This window comes from Mustela erminea, chromosome 14 (genome assembly GCF_009829155.1).
Source record: "Mustela erminea isolate mMusErm1 chromosome 14, mMusErm1.Pri, whole genome shotgun sequence".
Classification (NCBI taxonomy): domain Eukaryota; kingdom Metazoa; phylum Chordata; class Mammalia; order Carnivora; family Mustelidae; genus Mustela; species Mustela erminea.
The window spans coordinates 15018020-15037973 of NC_045627.1; the positions used below are offsets into that span (position 1 = coordinate 15018020).

General features: G+C 44.0%; 1 pseudogene; it reads left to right on the forward strand.

Annotated features, from left to right (window-relative positions):
• LOC116573607 overlaps positions 1-19954 on the forward strand; it is a 922392-nt pseudogene that overhangs the window by 28015 nt on the left and 874423 nt on the right.

The window sequence follows — 19954 nt, forward strand, 5'->3', positions numbered from 1 at the left end:
TTCTCCCCATTTGGGGTCGGGTGGGCTGTGAAGCCTAGTAGGGAATATGCCGCAGAGGAAGGCCACACGTCATGAGCCATGGGTTGACCTTCCCAGGGTCCAGGCTGCCGGCAGTCCCAACAACCGAGAACGGCTGAGTCAGGCCTTTGCGGTGATTTGGCCCTAAACCGGGGACCACACGTGTCTGTCCGTCACCTGCTCAGACTCCTCAGACCCTGAGACCAGACCCTCCTTAGCAACCTCCAACCTTGGTTCTCTAGATTCCACATCCCAGCCCAGGGGAGGGAAGAGCAGGTGAGAGGGCAGGAGGCTGCCTGGAAGTGTCTTCCCACTGTGGTCACAGGTGATAGTCCCCATGCCCTGGCCAGGCCCACGCTGTGTGCATTCCTGTTTGTCACCTCCCTTTGGAGGAACATGTGTCTACAATCAGAGTAGGCCATTTGCTAAGGGTTTGGGGCCACGAGAGCGTGCAGCACTGCCTCCTGGCACCAAGCGCCCTGCCCCATGCTGGTGATTCCCAGGTGAGATACAAGCCAGGCTCGGGGAGGGGGGGGGCTGTTGGGGGAGGGGAACCCAGCCTCAGTGCTGTGAGCACCACGTCCGTTCACCCGTGGTAATAGAGCACAGAGAAGATTGCAGGGAGTGTATGCTCCCACCCACGCAGAGGCGCCCGTACGGGAGCTGGAGTTTCACGTTCTCTGCTGTGCTTGGACTTCTCCCGGCCCGGAGCTAGCCTTTCTGAAGGATGAGTTCATTCATGAGCTACAAGATGGCTTTTGATAAAGCTGTGACTCAGAAGGAGAAGGCCTGAGGGTGGCATTTTCACCAGTTCGGATTCCTAAGTGGCGTGTCTGATGGAGGGAGAACACGGGTTATTTTGGAAGGCATCGCAGATGTCCACTGTCTGGGCACCCGGGATTACATGTGCATGTGTGTTTCGACAGTGCCTCGTCATAAATACTTTCTGTAAGAACTTTGGTGTTTTCGTTCATTGAACACTCCTGGGTTGGGGTCCTGGAAGAGGGTTTGCCCCCATCTCTTTCAGCCGGATCAGACACAGCTGGGCATCCAAGGAAGCCTGCAGTATCCCAAGGGCCCTTTTGTGTGTCTCTCTCAGAAAGGATCAGGCTGGCTGTCATTCTTCTTCACCCCAGAACTTCTGTTCTGGCATATTCCATTAGCGTTCTGTTCTCACTTCCTTCATCCCTGTGGTGACCCATAAGAGAGGACATTTTAGAATGTCTCAGGTGAGTTCTACGCATTACATCTAGCAAGAAAGGGGCGCGTATGTGGCTCAGTCAATTAAACCTCTGCCTTCTGCTCAGGTCGTGATGCCAGGGTCCTGGGATCGAGCCCCACCTGGCTCCCTGCTCATCCGGAAGTCTGTTTCTCCCTCTCCTTCTGCCCCTCCCCCCACTCATCCTTGTTCACGTGCTCTCTCTCTCTCAAATAAATGAATAAAGAAATCTTTACAAAAAACCTAGCAGGAAACACAGTGTCACCACATGTCAATCTTTGACACTGACTGATTTTATGAGATATAATAAATAAAAAATTCTGTCTTTACACTGGCTAGAAGGGCTCATAATCTTGCTTTATCTCTGCAGAGCATAATCTACTATATGGTAACGTCCCCCAAACTTCTCTCCTGGATCAAAAACGAATCCCTTCTGAAGTCCTTGCAGCCTTTTGCCAAGTGGCATTACATTGAGCGTGACCTTGCCATGTTCAACATTAACGTGGATGATGACTACCTCCCGTGTCTCCAGGGGATAACCCGCACCAGCTTCTGCAATGTGTATCTAGGATGGATTCAGTACTGTGCACGGAAGAGACAGGAGGTGGGTCAGGGAAGCGGGGCTGGAGGCGTTGGGTTAAATTTGGAACATGAGGAGCATTTTATAAAGTCCATTCCTGCTTAGGCTGTATGGCAGACAATGATCAAATAGAGCAGCAAGAACATTGGTGTTTGGATAAGTGTTTGTTTAACATGTAAGCAGAATTTTAAAGGAAGAATCCATATACCCTGTCTCCAGCGAAGGAGACTTGGAAGATATATTTCCCTCTATGCTGTGCTCAGGGTTAGTGCAATTTTAAGCCTTTAGCATGGATTTGCAGCTCTGGAAGCCTCTTTGTGTAGAGCTGCTTTTTGAGATTTCCATATAAAAAGGATTATCTGTGCCAAAATGCAGGGTATTGAATCATGGACCGGGGAACCAATCTGTTTAGCAATCAAGATGGTTCAACCCACTCCCACAGTTGGGTCTCATGGCATTATTGTTCCCGCGCTGAGGACACTTGGAGATGAACACAGCCTCTTAGGAATGAAACCAAGGACAATGACAGCTTCTCAAAAGTAGCTCCCTCATTTCAATTTTTTCCCTCTCCAACCACAGGAGAGAGTGTTTCAGGAATCGGAGAGTTCCCCCATCCCTGGGTCATGCTACGGGACCAAGTGACCCCAATGGCTGACTTACAAAGCCCCCTGAGATATGAGTCTGTGTCGCTGTGTGATGGAATCCCTGGGAAAGTTGAATTAACATCCTTGCTCTTCCAGCCCTCCAAGAACCTGGACAGCGATGAGGACTCTGCTTTAGTGACCCTGTCCTTTGCCCTGTGCATCCTGGAGTGGAGAGCTCTGGGAATGGCCACCCACAACATGGCTCTCAGGTATGTGAGAAAACCATTGGTAGAGGCACCAAGATTTTGTATTTTTGTCAGTTGTTTTTCTTTATTTTTAAGTTGGACTGTTTATGTAGCTATTTCTTGCCATAATAAATTGTGCTGGGCCCATAAGGAGGATTTGTGACCATTGGGAACTCTACATTTGGAAATAGCACGAATACAGAACAGCTAAATCCCCGGGATTCTAGACACAGGAACTTCTGTGTCACAAGAGTCCTGGTGGGTTTGCTGGAAAGATGAAATTAAACCATTTATTAGAACTACCTAGCCTGGTCTCTAGCAAAATGAATACTTAATAAAGGTCTGTTCCCAGGGCTCCTGGGTGGCTCCGTCGGTTGAGCATCCAACTCTTGCTTTTGGCTCAGGTTGTGATCTCAGGGTCATGTGATCGAGCCCCGCACCTGGCTCTACACTCAGCATGGAGTCTGCTGGAGATGGTCTCTCTCTCTCCCTCTGCCTCCCCCGCCCTCAAGCTTGCACTCACACACCCTCTCTCTCTCTCAAATAAACAAATCTTAAAAAATAAAGGTTCATTCCCTTTTTGTGTTTTTCCACACAAAAGAAAAGCAGCACATCTGTACTCTAGTCTAGACTACCCTTCCCTGTCTCTGTGGGACTTTGATTAATTGGATGTCCCTTCGGCTGGTTTTTCAAGCTCTCTTTCTACCCAGATCTTCCTGTCCTGTATGTACATAGCTCAAGTTTCTCTCCTTTTTCAAACAGTTGAGCTATAACTGACCTATAACTTTGTATTACTTTCATAATGATTCAGTATTTGTATATATTACAAAATGATCGCCTCTGTAAGTTTAGATAATGTGCATCCCCATATATATTTTTATTATGTTACAAACCTTTTATTTTGTGGTGGAATTTTTAGGATCTTCTCTCTTAGCACCTTGCAAGTAAGCAATACAGTATTGTTAGCTAGAGTCACATGTCTTACGTTACATCCCATGACTTGTTTATCTATGACTGGAAGTTGGTGACTCTTTTTTTTAATTTATTTATTTGACTTTATTTTTTATTTATTTTCAGCATAACAGTATTCATTATTTTTGCACCACACCCAGTGCTCCATGAAATCTGTGCCCTCTATAATACCCAACACCTGGTACCCCGACCTCCCACCCCCCTGCCACTTCAATCCCCTCAGATTGTTTTTCAGAGTCCATAGTCTCTCATGGTTCACCTCCTCTTCCAATTTCCCCAAACTCCCTTTTCCTATCACCCCTTGTTCTCCATGCTATTTGTTATGCTCCACAAATAAGTGAAACCATATGATAGTTGACTCTCTCTGCTTGATTTATTTCACTCAGCATAATCTCTTCCAGTCCCGTCTATGTTGCTACAAAAGTTGGGTATTCATCCTTTCTGAGGCATAATACTCCATAGTGTATATGGACCACATCTTCCCTATCCATTCATCCATTGAAGGGCATCTTGGTTCTTTCCATAGTTTGGCGACCGTGGCCATTGCTGCTATAAACATTGGGGTACAGATGGACCTTCTTTTCACTACATCTGTATCTTTGGGGTAAATACCCAGTAGTGCAATTGCAGGGTCATAGGGAAGTTCTATTTTTAATTTCTTGAGGAATCTCCACACTGTTCTCCAAAGAGGCTGCACAAAGTTGGTGACTTTTGTCCCCTCACCCATTTTGTATGTCCCCCACCCCCACCCCAGCACCCACCAGTCTGTTCTTTGTATCTATGAGCTTGGTTTTTCAGATTTTATGTATGTAAGATCATACAGTATTTGCTTTCCTCTGACTGACTTCACTTAGCATAATGCCCTCAAGGTCCATCCATGTTGTAACAAATGGTAGGATTTCCTCCTTCTTATGGATGAATAATATTTTCAAGTTTCTCTTCTTAAAGAACAAAAACAAGGTTAAATTATCTCCTGCCTTTTTCACCCTTCACCCTCTGTCACCCGGTCTTCTCTTGCATCCACGCACAAGCCCAGAACTTTCTGTCACCAATGATACTGAACTCTGTGGCCCCCACCACCCCACTGCCACTTGACCTTCCACTCCTGCTACACCCATGAAGTGGCTGTTGTGAAATGAGGTTCTTATCCCCCAATCACTGGCCATTTCAGACTTCTCCTTTGGCACTTAGCACCAGGGGCCAAGTGTTCTAGATTCCTCTTGTTTGTCAGGATCACCTGGATGGCTGCACATTAACATCTCCTGGGGGGACTTCTAAATAAATAGTAGCCCATGCCCTCCCTTAGTCCAGACCAGTGACATCAGAACCCTGAAGGGGTGGGGCAAGCATGAGGATTACTTCCCCCAAGTGATGTCAGTGTGTGGTCAAGGCTGAGCATCATAGAGACCCGGGGAGCTCGAAATCAGTTCCACGTAGGCTCCCTTCACTGGTTTCTCATCTGCCTTGCATGTTCTTCAGGATTTCTGTATCATGTCCTTGACACCAGGCCCTTTGGGAGTCAACTGAAGTGCGCATTGTTAGGCTGGAGTATAAGCTTCTGAAGGGCAGAACCCCCTCACGTTTTAGCTTAACAACCTTCGCAAGCCCTGGGCGTCGGATCAGTGAGCCCGGGCAGCCTCACTGACCCTTCCCCAGGGTGGGCGGTGGGCTTCAGCCACTGCTGGTCGTGCATCCGTCAGGGGTGCAGTGGTGTGGCTGGCACATCTCCTTATTTCTCCCTCGAGGCTGTGGCCTCGAGGGCCTCTGAGTAGAAGGTCAACACCTAGGACGTCAGAACGTGTGACTCTTTCATTGCCCACATGTCTGAATTTTCTGGTTTTCTTCAAGGTGAGAAATGCTCAGTGACTTACCCGTGTGAGTGCTCAGTGAAGCCCTGTCCTAGGAAGTACCCCAGGGAGAAGCTCACGGGCTTCTCCCGCTGCACTTAGCCTCCAGCAAGGCCCTGACGGTGCCCTCTGTGGTCCATTGTCCAGGGCCTCATTTGATGATGGGAAGCCCAGCAGGAGGCTCCGGGGCAGGCTTTGCAGAAACAGGATCATGTGGTTGCATCAGGAGCCCCTTAGAAAACTGTAGGGAGGAACTATAAGAAAGGAACAAGGTTGGAGAAGGGTTTTGGAGGATTCTGGAATCTTCCGAAGACTTCTGGAGTCTTCAGATAGTCCTAGCATCCAGGCAGGTGGTGTTTTGTTTGATCCATCTGAAGCTGGTTTAAAAAAAAAAAGTTCCAATTTTCTGTACAAATTGCAGATAAGATGCTTTGAGGATTTGTTCTTTCAGTTCCCACCTGAGCACCGTTTGCAAAGACTTCTTCTCTCTTGCTCTTTGAGGAACTCGTTCCATGATTCCTGATCAGGGGGTTTCTTGCCAGGTCAGCTTTATTTGTTTTTTTCTTGATTAAGCACTAGGCTCACCAGCTGCTTTTATAAACCTCACATTGATGGGATTTTCTTTGTCTCAAACAGTTTCTCATACTCCATGTCACCTCTGCTCGTTCCAAACATAGTGATGAGATAAATCTGGGAATAATATTCTCGGTGCTCTGGGGAAAGCTCTGATTATCTGGGACTGATTCCCTTTACTGAGCAGTCCCACAGCACAGCAAAGTCTGACAGTACACTTCCATGTCAACCGTGGACTAATAAAGGTGACAGATTTCACAGACCAGCCTGGCCCAGTGGTTCCGGGGCCTGGTGCCCACAGAGTTCTGACTTGGTTGTGTCATGGGGCAGGGGAGGGACGCAGTGTGCATGGAGGTGGGACGGAGCGCGACGGCACCCCCAGCTCTACTTTAGCTGAACAGCTGTGCTCTACATTTTATATGCTAGAATTCAATAAATGGTTTTGCTTGCAAAAAAAGAAAAAAATTCCATAGTTCAAAAAACGTTTTAATGTAATTTTTATAGATACAGTTAAATGGCTTTCCAAAAAAGCTGCCCCAATTTATAGTCTAACCAAGAGTGTTTTGCCATATCCTTACTAATGCTAGAGATTCGGTCTTTAATTTTTCTAGTCTCATGGGTGAAAGATTATCTCATTCTCGCTTGAATTTGCATTTCTATTATTAATAGCAAAGGTAAAGATCATTTTACATATTTATTGGTGACATAATTTTTCTGTGAATTGCCTGCCTATTTATGTGCATTACCCATTTCTATTAGGCTCTTACTGATTTTTAGGAGGTATTCTCATCTTATGATCTTAATATATGTTAAAAATATTTTCCATCAAGCTACACTTGTCTTCTATCTACTACCCCTTTTAAAAAATTATAATTTCTAAATTTTGTGTCTTTCTTAGAAGTGTTTTTCTTTCAGCTCCAGGACATAAAAATAATAGCCCCTATTTCCCTCTGATAATTCTACACTTTTACTTCTTTCTATTTAGTTTTTGAGTCCTATCAGGTCTTAGGTTTTGATTATAATCTACTTATTAGGTGATTACCTACATTGTTATATTTTCATGGAGTCTAGCAGAGGACACAAGACATGTGGCTCAGAGACAAAGGACTTTATTTCTCTTAAACAGGGGCAGCATAAGATTCAGAGTGTTTGGTTCTCTTCCCCTGGCCCCTAAGACCCAGAAAGCACCATTTTCCATGACAGGAGAAGATCACTTATCTCAAGGAACCAGCCATTTTGTATCAGAAAGAGATGCCATTTCATCCCTCGAGGATTCTTATTGGAAACCTGGCCCTGGGCAATGGCCTGGATCTTGCATTCTGGGCAAAGCAGTAGGATCTGTTGGAGAAGGAGCCCACTAGACTACCAGCTCCTAACAAATCAACTAGAATGTATTTTCATACATGATGGGAGATAGGGATCCATTTTTTCCCCCCAAGAGGATAGCTAATAGTCCAATACCATTTGCTAAGTAGCTCATTAGTGATTCAGTCAGTGAGTTAAAAACACCACTCATTTGAAATACCACTTTTGCCATAGTCTATATTCCCATTCATAGGGGGTACACTTCTGGATTTACAGGTCTGTTAAAGTGATCAATCTGTCTGTCTTATAACAATAACATACTGTTTGGTTTCCTAGAGTGATAACGTCGTTTTGATATCTGAGAAGTCTAGTCCCCCTGTTTTTGCTTTTTCCTTGTTGTTTTGTGATGGGACCCTTCTTGCTCATGTTCTCCTCAGGTGAAATTTAGAGTCACATTTTATAAAAAGCTCTGTTGGCTTTTTTATTGAGACTGTATTGAATTTGCTGCTTGAGAAAACACAAATGTCATTCAGTGACACAGCGCATCTTTGAGATCATTCCATTTATTTAATGTCTTTCAGTAAAGTTTTACCATTTTTTTTGAGATTTTTCATCTCTGAATGGGTTATTTCTAGATATTTTGTAGGTTTATTTTAATTTGGCATAGAATTTTTCTTTCCTGTCACATTTTTAATTGGCTAATGTTGGCATATGGGAAGGTGATTTCTTTTTATATTTGCTCTCATTTGGGGCACGCCTATGAACTCTGTTATAAACATGATACTATAATTAATTCTCTTTGATTTTCTGGTTGGAAGACATATCAGCAAATAATGATGTTTATGGCTTTTTTTTTTCTCCCTGATATTTATCTTCAGTTCTTTTTCTTATTACTTAGGCTATGACCTCCAGGGCAGTGTTGGAAATGGGCATCTGTGTTTGTTTCCTATTACTTCGGGAACTAATTACCACAGACTTGGTGGGTTAAAGGAATATAAATTAATTATCTTAGAGTTTAGGAGGTTGGAAGTCCAAAGTGGGGTTCACTAGGCTAACATCAGGATATCTGTTGGGCGACGTTCCCTCTAGAGGCTCTGAGGAAGGGCCCATGCCCTGTCCTAAAGGCTGCCTCTTATTCCATCTTTCCAGCCAGCAGGACAACATCTTCTGATTTCTGTCTGACTCAAACTCGACTTCTCCTGCTTCCTTCTTCCCCTCACAAGGATCCTTATGAGTACATCGGGTCTGCCCAGATAGTCTTGGACAATCTCCCCATCTCAAAATTCTTAATCACATCTGAAAAATTCCTTCTGCTGTTTAGGGTAACATGATCACAGGTTCCAGGAATTAGGATATGGACACCTTTGGGACCCCTTATTCTGCTATTCTGCTACCACAGCATCCTTGCCTTAATCCATGTATTACAGGGAATAAGAGTAACACTTTAGGATTAAAAAGTAAGGTTTGTTTTAGGTTTGTAATAGACATCTTATCAAGTCAGGGAGTTTCCTCCCCTTCCTAGCTCGCTAAATGAAATTTTTATCAGGAAAGGATGTTAAGTTATTTTAAAATGTGGGAGCATAAATTCAAATGATATTCTTCTCCTTAAATCTACTAATGTAATGACTTACATTAATAGGGTTCTTCATTGCTGAAGTAGCCTTACAATTCTGAGATAACCTCTATTTGGTCATGTCATATTATTCTTTTTATACTGCGATGAATTCAACTTGTCAATTTTTTTGAATGGGGGAGGGGGAGGAGTGCAGAGGGAGAGAGAGAATCTTAAGCAGGCTCCCACACCCAACACAGAGCCCACTGTGGGGTTTGATCTCACCACCACAAGATCATGACGTGAGCTGAAATCAAGAGTCAAGATTCTTAACCAACTGAATCACCCAGGTGCCCCACAACTTGCTAATATTTTATTTAGTGTAGTTACTTCTGTGTTCGAAGGATGTGTGGCCCGTGACGTCTGTGTGTGCGCATGTGGGCAATCTACCATTATGTCATTTTAAGATCAGGAATATGCCCTTAGCTGTACTTGATGAAGTCTCACAGGTCATTCTCACATATTTAATGTTAAAGAGTTAACAGAGGATTTTCAAACTCTGACTTCCCAGAGGGGTCTTACACAGCAGCTTAACATAAGTCATAGACTGCTTTATTTGATGGATTTGTTGGCGAAGTATTTTTGACCTTACGACCAGGAACACAGCACAATGGAAATCCTCAAGAAATAAAAACGTGTATGTGCAAAACTAGAAAGAGTAAATTGAGAATCAATTAAAACGATATGCTGGATGCAAGCGAGCCAGGAGCACAAACATATTACAATGTCTTAACAAAAAATATCGATATGTTTTGGAGACAGAATGGATTAATATGGATGTCCCAAGCAAATACCGATAATTTTTTTGGATTTGGAATTTAAGGCCCATTGGTCTGGAGAACTGTGTCTGTGACTGAAGAAAGGCACACATCCATAAAGAGATGCTTTAGCAGGAAGTCAAAATAGTTTCACTGACCCCAAGCTAAAAGATAGCTTGATTGTTACCTTCTATTACACGAAAGTTGGAGAGCAGATCCTGGCCAATGTGCCATTTATAGAGATAAAGGTGAGAAGATGGCAGCATTTTATAGCAGCAACATGTTTGCTCGAAGGAGAAATCTTACTGGCTCTTGGAGTAGACTAGGGTTCCAAGAGGATTGAGAACCCCAAGGTCAACAGTCTTGAAAAATGGTAGACAAACAAGCCAGCCATAGATGTGCTGTGCCAAGCCCCATGTGGGAGACAGGGAGCCCTGACACGTGGCCTATGGCAGGTCGCTGTTGTGGTCTGAGGTCACATATGCCATTTGCCCACCCTTCTCACCCCCAGTGGACAGAGGAAAACAGTGTTCTTCAGAATTCCAGGACATGATCTCAGTTTCTTCTCCCAAGCTTCCACTAGAGATGATGCCCAAATGAGGGCCAGACGTCCTACAGGATCACCTTGCAGAACAAGATTGAGGTCCCCTTGCTCGACTGTGGTTGGAAACTCAGAAGCCAGAATCTAGGAAAGAAAGAGACAAAATAAATACAATGCATGATCCTGACTAAAATAAGGACCATCCAGCTCAGCTCAGAGGGTTGGAGTGTATAGAAAATCTGCAAGTTTATAAGTTAGAAAAAGGAGCAAGCATTTCTGGGATCTTGGGTTTTGATACTACGTGGGACGGTCTTCTTCCTTGGCCTGGTGTAGGGGTTAAACTCCGTGGTCCTGACTACCTTTCTTCTCTGACATGGCTAGACATATTTAGGAGACACCCAGATTCTCTGGTCCCTTATCTCAGGATTCCCCGGGCAGCTTGGTCAGAATATAGACCCCAGGCCCCCTCACAAACCACCAGCAGAGGAGCTCCAGGAACTGGGTCAGAAAATCTACTTTTGACGTTGAACAGCTGCCATGTACCTGATCCCTGGGGTCCCTGGGCGGCCTCAAGAAGCACTTTCACTGGCTAATGGTAGTGACCCATCGACATGGAGGCTCAGGAGCACAGAGCGTTGGTGTAAAAACATCATGAGGTCAAACGCATTTTTTTTTTCTTTTTTTATTTATTTTTTATTTATTTTCAGCATAACAGTATTCATTATTTTTTCACCACTCCCAGAACTCCATGCAATCCGCGCCCTATATACCACCCACCACCTGGTACCCCAACCTCCCAACCCCCAACAATTCAAACCCCTCAGATTGTTTTTCAGAGTCCATAGTCTCTCATGGTTCACCTCCCCTTCCAATTTCCCTCCACTCCCGTCTCCTCTCTAACTCCCCATGTCCTCCATGCTATTTGTTATGCTCCGCAAAAAGTGAAACCATATGATAATTGACTCTCTCTGCTTGACTGATTTCACTCAGCATAATCTCTTCCAGTCCTGGCCATGTTGCTACAAAAGTTGGGTATTCATCCTTTCTGATGGAGGCATAGTACTCCATAGTGTATATGGACCACATTTTCCTTATCCATTCATCCGTTGAAGGGCATCTTGGTTCTTTCCACAGTTTGGCGACCGTGGCCATTACTGCTATAAATATTTGGGTAGAGATGGCCCTTCTTTCACGACATCTGTATCTTTGGGGTAAATACCCAGGAGTGCAATTGCAGGGTCATAGGGAAGTTCTATTTTTAATTTCTTGAGGAATCTCCACACTGTTCTCCAAAGAGGCTTCACCAACTTGCATTCCCACCAACAGTGTAAGACGGTTCCCCTTTCTCCACATCCCCTCCAACACATGTTGTTTCCTGTCTTGTTCATTTTGGCCATTCTAACTGGTGTAAGGAGATATTTCAGTGTGGTTTTAATTTTTTTTTTTAATTAACTTTTTATTTTTTATAAACATATATTTTTATCCCCAGGGGTACAGGTCTATGAATCACCAGGTTTACACACTTCACAGCACTCACCAAAGCACATACCCTCCCCAATGTCCATAATCCCACCACCTTCTCCCAAACCCCCTCCCCCCCAGCAACCCTCAGTTTGTTTTGTGAGATTAAGAGTCACTTATGGTTTGTCTCCCTCCCAATCCCATCTTGTTTCATTTATTCTTCTCCTACCCACTTAAGCCCCCATGTTGCATCACCACTTCCTCATATCAGGGAGATCATATGATAGTTGTCTTTCTCTGCTTGACTTATTTCGCTAAGCATGATACGCTCTAGTTCCATCCATGTTGTCGCAAATGGCAAGATTTCATTTCTTTTGATGGCTGCATAGTATTCCATTGTGTATATATACCACATCTTCTTGATCCATTCATCTGTTGATGGACATCTAGGTTCTTTCCATAGTTTGGCTATTGTGGACATTGCTGCTATAAACATTCGGGTGCATGTGCCCCTTTGGATCACTACGTTTGTATCCTTAGGGTAAATACCCAATAGTGCAATTGCTGGGTCATAGGGCAGTTCTATTTTCAACATTTTGAGGAACCTCCATGCTGTTTTCCAGAGTGGCTGCACCAGCTTGCATTCCCACCAACAGTGTAGGAGGGTTCCCCTTTCTCCGCATCATCTCCAGCATCTGTCATTTCCTGACTTGATGATTTTAGCCATTCTGACTGGTGTGAGGTGATATCTCATTGTGGTTTTGATTTGTATTTCCCTGATGCCGAGTGATATGGAGCACTTTTTCATGTGTCTGTTGGCCATCTGGATGTCTTCTTTGCAGAAATGTCTGTTCATGTCCTCTGCCCATTTCTTGATTGGATTATTTGTTCTTTGGGTGTTGAGTTTGCTAAGTTCTTTATAGATTCTGGACACTAGTCCTTTATCTGATATGTCGTTTGCAAATATCTTCTCCCATTCTGTCAGTTGTCTTTTGATTTTGTTAACTGTTTCCTTTGCTGTGCAAAAGCTTTTGATCTTGATGAAATCCCAATAGTTTATTTTTGCCCTCGCTTCCCTTGCCTTTTGCGTTGTTCCTAGGAAGATGTTGCTGCGGCAGAGGTCAAAGAGGTTGCTGCCTGTGTTCTCCTCAAGGATTTTGATGGATTCCTTTCGCACATTGAGGTCCTTCATCCATTTTGAGTCTATTTTTGTGTGTGGTGTAAGGAAATGGTCCAATTTCATTTTTCTGCATGTGGCTGTCCAATTTTCCCAGCACCATTTATTGAAGAGGCTGTCTTTTTTCCATTGGACATTCTTTCCTGCTTTGTCGAAGATTAGTTGACCATAGAGTTGAGGGTCTATTTCTGGGCTCTCTATTCTGTTCCATTGATCTATGTGTCTTTTTTTGTGCCAGTACCATGCTGTCTTGATGACGACAGCTTTGTAATAGAGCTTGAAGTCCGGAATTGTGATGCCACCAACGTTGGCTTTCTTTTTCAATATCCCTTTGGCTATTCGAGGTCTTTTCTGGTTCCATATAAATTTTAGCATTATTTGTTCCATTTATTTGAAAAAGATGGATGGTACTTTGATAGGAATTGCATTAAATGTGTAGATTGCTTTAGGTAGCATAGACATTTTCACAATATTTATTCTTCCAATCAAGGAGCATGGAACATTTTTCCATTTCTTTGTGTCTTCCTCAGTTTCTTTCATGAGTACTTTATAGTTTTCTGAGTATAGATTCTGTGTCTCTTTGGTTAGGTTTATTCCTAGGTATCTTATGGTTTTGGGTGCAATTGTAAATGGGATTGACTCCTTAATTTCTCTTTCTTCTGTCTTGCTGTTGGTGTAGAGAAATGCAACTGATTTCTGTGCATTGATTTTATATCCTGACACTTTACTGAATTCCTGTATAAGTTCTAGCAGTTTTGGAGTGGAGTCTTTTGGGTTTTCCACATATAGTATCATATCATCTGCGAAGAGTGATAATTTGACTTCTTCTTTGCCGATTTGGATGCCTTTAATTTCCTTTTGTTGTCTGATTGCTGAGGCTAGGACCTCTAGTACTATGTTGAATAGCAGTGGTGATAATGGACATCCCTGCCGTGTTCCTGACCTTAGCGGAAAAGCTTTCAGTTTTTCTCCATTGAGAATGATATTTGCGGTGGGTTTTTCATAGATGGCTTTGATCATATTGAGGTATGTGCCCTCTATCCCTACACTTTGAAGAGTTTTGATCAGGAAGGGATGCTGTACTTTGTCAAATGCTTTTTCAGCATCTATTGAGAGTATCATATGGTTCTTGTTCTTTCTTTTATTGATGTGTTGTATCACATTGACTGATTTGCGGATGTTGAACCAACCTTGCAGCCCTGGAATAAATCCCACTTAGTCGTGGTGAATAATCTTTTTAATGTACTGTTGAATCCTGTTGGCTAGTATTTTGTTGAGTATTTTCGCATCTGTGTTCATCAAGGATATCGGTCTATAGCTCTCTTTTTTGGTGGGATCCTTGTCTGGTTTTGGGATCAAGGTGATGCTGGCCTCATAAAATGAGTTTGGAAGTTTTCCTTCCATTTCTATTTTTTGGAACAGTTTCAGGAGAATAGGAATTAGTTCTTCTTTAAATGTTTGGTAGAATTCCCCCGGGAAGCCGTCTGGCCCTGGGCTTTTGTTTGTTTGGAGATTTTTAATGACTGTTTCAATCTCCTTACTGGTTATGGGTCTGTTCAGGCTTTCTATTTCTTCCTGGTTCAGTTGTGGTAGTTTATATGTTTCTAGGAATGCATCCATTTCTTCCAGATTGTCAAATTTATTGGCGTAGAGTTGCTCATAGTATGATCTTATAATAGTTTGTATTTCTTTGGTGTTAGTTGTGATCTCTCCTCTTTCATTCATGATTTTATTTATTTGGGTCCTTTCTCTTTTCTTTTTGATAAGTCGGGCCAGAGGTTTGTCAGTTTTATTAATTCTTTCAAAGAACCAGCTCCTAGTTTCGTTGATTTGTTCTATTGTTTTTTTGGTTTCTATTTCATTGATTTCTGCTCTGATCTTTATGATTTCTCTTCTCCTGCTGGGCTTAGGGTTTCTTTCTTGTTCTTTCTCCAGCTCCTTTAGGTGTAGCGTTAGGTTGTGTACCTGAGACCTTTCTTGTTTCTTGAGAAAGGCTTGTACCGCTATATATTTTCCTCTCAGGACTGCCTTTGCTGTGTCCCACAGATTTGAACCGTTGTATTTTCATTATCATTTGTTTCCATGATTTTTTTCAATTCTTCTTTAATTTCCTGGTTGACCCATTCATTCTTTAGAAGGATGCTGTTTAGTCTCCATGTATTTGGGTTCTTTCCAAACTTCCTTTTGTGGTTGAGTTCTAGCTTTAGAGCATTGTGGTCTGAAAATATGCAGGGAATGATCCCAATCTTTTGATACTGGTTGAGTCCTGATTTAGGACCGAGGATGTGATCTATTCTGGAGAATGTTCCATGTGCACTAGAGAAGAATGTGTATTCTGTTGCTTTGGGATGAAATGTTCTGAATATATCTGTGATGTCCATCTGGTCCAGTGTGTCGTTTAAGGCCTTTATTTCCTTGCTGATCTTTTGCTTGGATGATCTGTCCATTTCAGTGAGGGGAGTGTTAAAGTCCCCTACTATTATTGTATTATTGTTGATGTGTTTCTTTGATTTTGTTATTAATTGGTTTATATAGTTGGCTGCTCCCACATTGGGGGCATAGATATTTAAAATTGTTAGATCTTCTTGTTGGACAGACCCTTTGAGTATGATATAGTGTCCTTACTCATCTCTTATTATAGTCTTTGGCTTAAAATCTAATTGATCTGATATAAGGATTGCCACTCCTGCTTTCTTCTGATGTCCATTAGCATGGTAAATTCTTTTCCACCCCCTCACTTTAAATCTAGAGGTGTCTTCGGGCTTAAAATGTGTTTCTTGGAGGCAACATATAGATGGGTTTTGTTTTTTTATCCATTCTGATACCCTGTGTCTTTTGACAGGGGCATTGAGCCCATTAACATTCAGGGTAACTATTGAGAGATATGAATTTAGTGCCATTGTATTGCCTGTAAGGTGACTGTTACTGTATATGGTCTCTGTTCCTTTCTGATCTACCACTTGTAGGTTCTCTCTTTGCTTAGAGGACCCCTTTCAATATTTCCTGTAGAGCTGGTTTGGTGTTTGCAAATTCTTTCAGTTTTTCTTTGTCCTGGAAGCTTTTAATCTCTCCTTCTATTTTCAATGATAGCCTAGATGGATATAGTATTCTTGGCTGCATGTTTTTCTCGTTTAGTGCTCTGAAAATATCATGCCAGCTCTTTCTGGCCTGCCAGGTCTCTGTGGATAAGTCAGCTGCCAATCTAATATTTTTACCATTGTATGTTACAGACTTCTTTTCCCGGGCTGCTTTCAGGATTTTCTCTTTGTCACTGAGACTTGTAAATTTTACTATTAGGTGACGGGGTGTGGGCCTATTCTTATTGATTTTGAGGGGCATTCTCTGAACCTCCTGAATTTTGATGCTCGTTCCCTTTGCCATATTGGGGAAATTCTCCCCAATAATTCTCTCCAGTATATCTTCTGCTCCCCTCTCTCTTTCTTCTTCTTCTGGAATCCCAATTATTCTAATGTTGTTTCGTCTTATGGTGTCACTTATCTCTCGAATTCTCCCCTCGTGGTCCAGTAGCTGTTTGTCCCTCTTTTGCTCAGCTTCTTTATTCTCTGTCATTTGGTCTTCTATATCACTAATTCTTTCTTCTGCCTCATTTATTCTAGCAGTGAGAGCCTCCATTTTTGATTGCACCTCATTAATAGCTTTTTTGATTTCAACTTGGTTAGATTTTAGTTCTTTTATTTCTCCAGAAAGGGCTTTTATATCTCTTGAGAGGGTTTTTCTAATATCTTCCATGCCTTTTTCGAGCCCGGCTAGAACCTTGAGAATTGTCATTCTGAACTCTAGATCTGACATATTACCAATGTCTGTATTGATTAGGTCCCTAGCCTTCGGTACTGCCTCTTGTTCTTTTTTTTGTGTTGAATTTTTCCGTCTTGTCATTTTGTCCAGATAAGAGTATATGAAGGGGCAAGTAAAATACTAAAAGGGTGGCAACAACCCCAGGAAAAAATGCTTTAACCAAATTAGAAGAGATCCAAAATCGTGAGGGGGGAGAAAGGGGATAAAAAGAGGTTCAAAAAGGAAGAAAGAAAAAGAAAAGAAAAAAGAAAAAAGAAAAGAATTAAAAAAAAAAGAAAACACCTAAGAAAAATGTAAAAAAGAAAAAAAATATATATCAGATAAACTAGTAAAAAATCGTTAAAAAAGAAAAAGGTAACAGTTAAAAAAAAATTAAAAAAAAAATTTTACCCGAAGGCGAGAAAAAAAAAAAACAAAAAATGAAAAAGAAAATAAAATTAAATTAACTGCAAGACTAAAAAAAATCACAGGGAAAAAGCCATGAGTTCCGTGCTTGGCTTTCTCCTTTTCAGGAATTCTGCTGCTCTCCTTGGTATTGAAACCGCACTCCTTGGTAGGTGAACTTGGTCTCGGCTGGATTTCTTGTTGATCTTCTGGGGGAGGGGCCTGTTGTAGTGATTCTCAAGTGTCTTTGCCCCAGGCAGAATTACACCGCCCTTACCTGGGGCCGGGGTGAGTAAATCGCTCGGGTTTGCTTTCAGGAGCTTTTGTTCCCTGAGCACTTTCCGTAGAGTTCCGGAGGACGGGAATACAAATGGCAGCCTCCTGGTCTCCGGCCCGGAGGAGCCGAGAGCCCAGGGCCGCACTCCTCAGTGCGCCCTCAGAAAACAGTGCCCAGTTACTCCCATCTGCCTGACCTCCGGCCGCGCTCCGAGCTCACCGAGCCTGCGACCAGTTCAAGGTAACACCGAGCTGTGAGCTTACTGTCGGCTCTGTCTCTGTAGCCGGCTTTCCCGTTCCAATACCCGCAAGGTCTGCGACACTCAGACACCCCCGTTCCTTCTGTGACCCTGCGGGACCTTGGCCACGCTGAACCCGCGTGGGCTTCGCCCCGGTTTAGCCTCTGGAGCTATGTCCCTCAGCGGAACAGACTTTTAAAAGTCCTGATTTTGTGCGCGGTTGCTCCGCCGCTTGCCGGGAGCCGGCCCCTCCCCCCGGGGTCTATCTTCCCGTCGCTTTGGATTCACTTCTCCGCCGGTCCTACCTTTCAGAAAGTGGTTGTTTTCCTGTTTCCAGAATTGCTGTTCTTCTTCTCTTCGATCTGCCGATGGATTTTCAGGTGTTTGCAATCTTTAGATAAGCTATCTAGCTGATCTCTGGCTAGCTAAAGCAGTCTCAGCCTGCTACTTCTCCGCCATCTTGACTCCTCCCCCCCTCAAACGCATTTTTAAAAAGCATTTCATCAAATCTTGCCTTTTAATGATTTCTTACTTGGGAATTATGGTTTCATCATTTGTTCGGGATTCAGTTGAAACAACATCCCTGAAGGCCACCCCCTTGCTCTCCAGTTATGAGGCAGGATTCTGCAGCATAAACATCCCTTTGTTTACACCTGGAGCTTACGCTGAAATGAGACGAAAGGTAGCAGGGAACATTTACGATGTGCTCCCTGCACACCTACAGGGGCAGTGCTCCATGCTCGACGCAAGTTTATACACTGTCGGGGCTTGAGAGAGGATGAGGTAGGTAGTTACCGGCTGGAAGTCCCAGGATGAGGACGAGTGGCCGGCTCAGTGTTTCACCACAGTGGGGTCCCACCCAGCCTCCAGAGTCCTACTCCTGACCTCTATGCCCTCTGAACCCCATCTGTCCTGTAGGAAATCCCCAGAGAGCCCTCATCCCTGTGGCCTGTGTTCCCACCTTCCACACACCCAGGCTTCCTTCGTGGATGGCTTGTCCATGGTGTGTACCGCTGAGAGCTGCTGAAGGTGCCTGTGGACGCGCCTCCCGGGTGCGCGGCCCTCTGTGTTCAGGGATGCCTCACCCTCTGGCCTGTACCTTGCCCTGTCCTGCTGGCTGGGGCCCTCTCCAGTGGGAGCTGCTTCTGCCTGCGCTCTCAAGTCTCCCACTCTCTTTAACTTGACTTCTGCATTTTTCAGGATTCAGGCATGGGTCCCAGGGAGCAGATGAATGCTGGACACCAGGGTGGATTGGCTCCCTCCCCTGCACCGAGATGTGTCCTTTGTCCTTAAACCACATGTGTGCGTCCACCCAGTCCCTTGCATAAGGAGATCTTCGCTGGCCGCTCACGCAGGCTTCACATCTCCCTGGACAAGTTCCATTTTAAGGATGAACACAGAAAGAAAGAGATGATAATGAGCTTGAGGGACTTGCCAATATCAGCAAGTATCAGAGCCAAAATTGAATCTTGGGTTTAGGTTTCTGGCTCCCATCCCTCCAGTTCTTCTGGGCCATATGCTGCCTCGCCGTGTGGTTCCTGAACTCTGAAACCGAGTGAAGTACCTTGATCCTACCCAAGGGACTCCGTTGATTGTTGTCAGCATGCCCTTCAGGTGGCAGGTCGCTGGGATCCAGACCGCAGGCTGGTTTGACCCTAGAGCCGATAGACTAGCTTCCTAGGTAAAGCGTGCATGAAAGCGTTCTTAATACAATATCAATTCAGGGTGCGTGCTGAGTATATACACCAAACTGAACTTTCAAAAATGACTGGCAGCTGACCTCAGGAGGATGAGATGGGGTTGACTTCAAGAGCCGGTTCTTTCTAACACAGCCTCTGGGCTGGTCGGTAAGAAGACGGCTCCAGCTGCATGCTCTCAGAGCAAGGTTTCCTGGACGGGTGGGGAGCCAGAAGGCAGCCATGGCTTTGCTCCAATGTGTCTTCAGAGGGATGAGATACGAGTATTTGTTCCCACCTTGCTTACCCTTTTTCTTATCCCTTTCTGGCCGGTTTCTTTCTTTTTTTTTTTTAAGATTTTATTTATTTGACAGTGATCATAAGTAGGCAGAGAGGCAGGCAGAGACAGAGGAGGAAGCAGGCTCCCTGCTGAGCAGAGAGCCCGATGTGGGGCTCGATCCCAGGACCCTGAGATCATGAGCTGAGCCGAAGGCAGAGGCTTTCACCCGCTGAGCCACCCAGGTGCCCTAGACTGTGGTTTTATCCTTTATCCTTCTCTTGTCTGTTACCCTAGACAGCCATTTGTCCATATGTCCATCTGTCCCCTGGCAACACCCTCCCCTCCCACATCTCTCTCATCCGGTGGCCACTGGATTGTGTGTCTTGTGTCT